A 6,000-nucleotide genomic window follows, 5' to 3' on the forward strand; every position below is an offset into this window, starting at 1 on the left:
AATGTCTAGAACCTTTTTTTTTTTTTTTTTTACCAGAAACACCTTTAATCAGACGTTTCCTGTAGCTGATTATGAGGCTTAGGCAACAATGATGACACATTTCTGGACCACTCCCTTTTATGTGACTGGTTTAGTTCAGCAACACTAAACCTCTCCTCCCAACGACATTTTTTTTTAATTCATTGCTCTCCTAATGATTGAAACCCATCCAGGCCCTGAGGTAGGAAAGCAGCTGAAACCATGTTGCTCCCTCCGCCTTGCTTCACAGTTGAGCTGAGGTTATGTTATGTGCGTGCAGAGTCCCTTTTACTTTTAGTTTTTTTCCTCCAGGGATTTTCTGTCCACAGAAAAGTGTCCTAGAAGTGTTGTGAAATATCCAGGTGGTCTTTTAAAACTATAGGATGTTATCTAGCCACAGAAATGTCTCCAGGTGTTGTGGTGCTACTCTTGTCTTTGTGATCCTTCTCTTCTGAGGTCCAGTGAAAGTTGTTGTGACTGAGGACTGGTTCGAACTCCTTTAAAGTGCAGACAGTCAGTAAATTACAGGGAGGGGCACCTGTATAACCTCCACTTTTAACTCCCACTGCTGCTTTTGTCAAAGTAATTAGCAGCAGAGGTTCACTTGGTTTTTCCAGGCACGACTGTGAAAGATTGCTGGATGGGTTTATCACTACCACTCATGGAGGTACAAAGAAGGTCAAAACTGTTTTTTTTTTACTATTGGGGTGGTCAGATTGAGTTTGTATATAACTGTAACTTCAATGAACATCAGATAATATTCCAGTTCCAGTTCCAAAGGTTTTATGATGTTTTCTCAGAACTGTACAAATGAAAAGCCTTTGTTGTAATGAGCTGATACTGTATGGTGGTGTCATGGCAATGCATCATTTAGAAAGCAGCTGTCATACAACAAAAGCACTCCCTTAACTTTTGAGAAATTACAGCCATTCGTATACAAGGTCACTTATTTCCAGGTGCTTAAATGTAACTGAACAGATTAAAAATAAATAAAATCGCAATTTTTAATATTTGCCAATAACACTCTGCAGGGAATGGTGGCCTTTAGTCTATCACCACAGAACGAGTTTCCTCCTTTGTGGTGCTTTCTGGGTCTTCCTGTCTAATAGCCCAATTATGCTCTCCCTTTCGTGGGTTTTGCGTGCCAATTTTGGCGTGACATCATCTGTTGAAGGACACGGTCTTTGTGGCGTTGGTCGTGCACCTCTCGATTCTCGTAACCACGGCCACCGCAGCTGGATTGAAGATACGAGTGTACGATCATGATGGTTTTTACTGTCATTTTAATTATGTCCCAGTACAGAAGCTCAGAGACATACAGGTATACAGAGGGAGGTGTTGGAACAGTTTGCAAACTTTAGAGTTTGTCCAAAAAACAAACTCAAAGTCTTGGCTTCCGGTTTTCACTTCTTCTCCTCCTTCATCAGCGCTGATTGGGGATATTGTCTGAGTGGCGACACCTATCGTTGAGGACAATACTGGGGCGGCTTCCTGCGTGTAACGGCGGGTATAAATACAACTGTGAAATGCGGTTACTGCGGTGAGCAGAGCGACCATTACAGCAGTTATACTGGGGCCTTTAGCCTTGTCTTCAGTGAAATGCAGCCCAGCTGGGTTGAGAACAAATGACTGATATTGGCCTGAATCACACAGGTCTAGAAACCGGTTGGCAACCACTGGTTGCTAGGCAAACATGGCTATTACCCGACCAGTTGGCGAGGTGATGGCAGTCAATTTGAAAGTGACTGTTAAATCCACAGTCGAGTAGGTCTAGAGAGTTGTCAGTGACTCCCTGCCAACCACAGGTTATTTTCTGAGTGGTTACTGCAGGCTGCCAGCAAACCGGCTAGCTGAAATTGGTTTTCGTGAAGTTTACACAGCTGTACCAAAAACCTCGGTGCAATTACAAGAATGTTTTTGGTGCAGCGCACTCTTTGTGACCAATTTCACCAGCAACCACAATGGCAAAGGCATTTTTACCCAGCGACCAGGTGATTGTCAGAGGGGTCACTGAGCACTCTCCAGGCCCGTGTGAGTGGGGCCGTAGACACTGCAGAAAAGCTCCTGGGTTGGTTTGACACTAATTCAGCAGGCTGCTTCTGTCTCCTGTCATCATCAATAACACTTGTGACCAATGCCTTTGGAAGGTATGCGTGTTCATGCCATCACGCTCTTTCCACTGTGCTTTCCAGAGGATATCGTTTCAGATCATAAAGTGTTGCTTCCAGTTAAATAAGAATGCCGTTCGGATAATGATCGGGCTTATTCCAGAGTAGTGGTCGGCTCTTGTTTTCTTCCCCGTGGAAAGGATCCTGAGATCATCCACCCTTGCTGTCTCTGTGGTCTTCTAGTCTTTTTTTTTTGTGGCGCCAAGCACAAAATATTTTTAAAAAATCCCAATAAAATGTATTTTTAATTTTACCAAATATTTTTTTTTCTACTTGTAAAGTTGAAGCTCCACCTCTGATGGTGGAAGTTGGGATGGTTTTGCTTTTGCAGCCTGTTTCACTTGCATTACCGGCTCCATTGACCCCATGTTATGGTGTAAATACAGGTCATATTTTACTTGCTTAATTTATAAAGAACCGATGAAGGTCCACACAGGCTGCTTTTAAATCAGATTTCTCTTTTACACATAAAAATAGGGGACTAAGTATAAAAATAACTGTAATTCATCAACAAAATGTATTATTTTTGTTAAAAGCTAAAGCCTGCTTTTAATAACACCTACCGTAAATAAGGTTTTTGCTGAGTTTTGTACTTCTTAACTTTATCTCTTGCTGGTTTTGATAGCTGTGAAAGTTATTTGTGAGGTGTTACTTCAGATTTGAAATGAGAGCCAAGTTGACTTGATCTGATTAAATTTACATATGCCACATTTCCAATTACTGGCCTGGTGATATGAGTCAGTCACCTACCAGCAAAATCTTCCAGGCAGTGCTGTACTGAAAATGCAAATTCAGGGTCGTATTAGACTGAAAAGAAGCATGTTAATAGGAAATGTAATTCTGCAACGGAATCACCCAGTAATCTATCTGTTTCTGCAACTGCAGGTGCAGCGAGCCAGTTGTTGTTGTTTTACTGATAAAAGAAGAGTGAAGGAAATAAAGTGTCCGCCCCTTACCCCCACCTGTAGTTTTCTTTTTAAAGCACACTGATCTGCATGACGAGCGATAACAAGCAGCCGGGGAGCTCATTACAAACTTAAACCCATTCTTCAAACCAGAAGAGCAAACCTTGAACTCCAGTGCTGTGAAATTTATAGACAATGATGCAGAAATCATCGAATGTGTTTCCTTTTGAGAAGAAAATTGCAGGAAAAAGCGGCAGCGTTGAAAGAGTTGGAACGAACTGATGCTGTCGGTCAGTCAGAAAAAGGCTGATTTTAACAACCTCAAGGCTTCAAGCTTGAAGATGTTTGTGTTTCCTACACCTCTGCGGTGTGATGCTCATGAAACACTCACGTTATGGCTAAACCTAAGTGGATTTAAACAGGACTAACACAGGGGTCATTGTTAAAATAAGCTGCCCCAATCCCTTCGATTACTGCTTAGAACTATTTTCCCTCACATATAAGAACACAAACACACTTTTGTGTTTGTCTTCGAACAGAAGCCGTCAGATCTCTGTGATGCACTCGTGCGGCTGATGTTTAGCTACTTCCAAACAACCAAAATACAGAATAAATAGACTTGACTTTATTGTGTTTTCTCATAGCGCACACTGCAATGTGTGCTGGCATCTGAGGTGCCACCACCCGTTGTTGCTCAAATGCCACCACCCCCCCCTTAGCCCCTGCCCATCCTCAAACCCACTCATGGAGGTACAAAGAAGGTCAAGTGCGAGTGATCCGGTGCTGGAGACCTTTCAGAAAGCTTTCATGAGAGGGGACAAAGTCTAACGAGCCTCCCACCTGACCCTCTGTACCCAGCAACATCAAAGCACAGCGTGTGTTTGCTTTCTGAAGCAGCTAAAAGAGGAGGCTGGAGAGCTTTGTTGTTACTGACAGGTGTCCGTGTGTGGCAAAGGCCTTTCACCATACAGTAGCTGCTGCTTCGACACTCAAAGCATCCCTGAAGCGGTCACTCATTTAAAGGCACACACAAAGAGTTGACCCTCAGCAGCTAACGTCAGCTGCTTAGTTTGACACTGGGACTACAGTCCAAAACCTTTAAAGGTCAACCTACACTAATGCCTTCATTAGAGGCTAAACCAGCTAGCATGCAGACACAATATTGCACAGTGCTGGCCCACATTACAGACCAATACCAGCCTATTACAGACATAGTGGTGCAGGAGGAACTCTGGGAACTTTCTGCATAATATCATGGAAAAAATTGTGGCATTGTGAACTCAACGCTGAAAAAACTAAACAATAACACCATAATTGTTTAATTTCAATGTAACTCTATCAGACTGCATGAATATTTCTATTAAAAAATGGGCAGCTGAATAAATATAATTTTTCCCCCCCAGTTTCTCAGTTTCAGACCCTAAAATCCAGCAGTATTGATCAGGTTCTTATGATTTACTGTGTAAATTGGCTCAAATGAATTCGCACTCAATCAGCTCCAGACAGTAAAATGCTGTGAGTGTATTTACCTTTACTTTATTACCTTTACTTTATCACCTTTACTTGTGAGTTTGTTATTTACAGAATGATTTTGTTATTTTTATGTCTTGAAATAAATTATGCCTTATATTGTTGTACAGTATTATGGCCCAAACTACCTAAATGCAGAAGTAGGTAACCCCAGACCAGCTTCCTGTTTACACAGTAGTAATAATAATAATAATAATAATAATAATAATAATAACAATAATAATACAGTAGTTAATCCACAAGTAAATGCCTACATGTAAGTATTTTAGTTTAGTATTTTTTTTTTTGTGTATTTTTAGTGTATTTGTGTTCATACAAACGTATAGTTACTAAAGGTGTTAAGTGTGACTCACCCCCCCCCCCCCCCCCCCCCACACACACACACACCCACACACTTACACAACTTTATAATACTCTAAATACAGATGTTTTCGTGTCAGTGAATAAATGTAGATTATTTTCACCCGTTCTGTGTTTCTAAAAATAACATCACCACCTAATGGCAAACACGCGTTTCGCAAATTGCAAAGCAGCCGCTTAAAACCTAAAAAGTGGGGAGAAATGCTTTTCTCTAGTTATTGACTAAAGTTCAGAAACCTCGGGCTGGAAACCAAAGGAAAGTGTACTGACCTTAGAGACACAGCAATGCCTGCTGAAGTTTAGAGCTTGCAGCTGAAGCTGCTCTCCATCCGAGCGTTTGTAGACCGGAGGGAGCACGGTGTGCGCATTTAAGCGTGATATCACGTGGCGTTCACGGACTGTAAGAATATTCACACTTCATGAAAGCGGTCTGAAGTGATCAATCAAATTTGATACAACAGCACAGATGACGTTTCAGTTTTTCTGCTTTACTGCCTATTTGAACTAATAAATAAATAGTCTTAAAGAGGTGGTCAAAATTAAAATACTATAACCAATTACATGAAATGCATCATAACAAATACGTTATCTAAGCACAACTCTGTCCTTCACTAGTTTTAGTCTCAGCTGATTTTCCAATTCGCTTAGAAATATTTATTTGCAGAAGTTACATTTCCGAGCAGACGGTGAATGCAACTACCCCAGCGCACAGTACGAAGTGAAACTTATTGGTGAAACTACATAAAGAAAAACAACCTGACTTCAAGGCCACATTCAGAGATTTTTGATGGCAAAGTTTTATTTCTAATGTTTCCGAGGCAGCACTCTAATTAGCATATTTAATATCAAACCCAAATATCAGGGCTATTCGCCTGCTTTCCCTGTAAGTCGACAAAGAGACTACTCTAATACACATGTAGCTGGGTTTGTACAGCTGACTGCCTAATATACTGTGAAACCTTTATGAGTAAAGCTGGGCTGCTCGGTGAGTTGATAAAGGAGCGAACATCCTACAAAAA

General features: G+C 41.2%; 1 protein-coding gene across 1 annotated transcript in view; it reads right to left on the minus strand.

Moving 5' to 3' along the window:
* The window catches only part of prkcq (protein kinase C, theta), a 37,311-nt gene extending 31,933 nt beyond the window's left edge, over positions 1-5,378 (minus strand). The window contains exon 1 of the mRNA XM_040035701.1: positions 5,252-5,378. The gene's annotated coding sequence lies outside the window, so the exon portion shown is untranslated. The remainder of the gene's footprint in view (positions 1-5,251) is intronic.
* Positions 5,379-6,000: the final 622 nt, after the last annotated feature.

Source organism: Simochromis diagramma, unplaced genomic scaffold (genome assembly GCF_900408965.1).
Source record: "Simochromis diagramma unplaced genomic scaffold, fSimDia1.1 OVJJ01000816.1, whole genome shotgun sequence".
NCBI lineage: Eukaryota > Metazoa > Chordata > Actinopteri > Cichliformes > Cichlidae > Simochromis > Simochromis diagramma.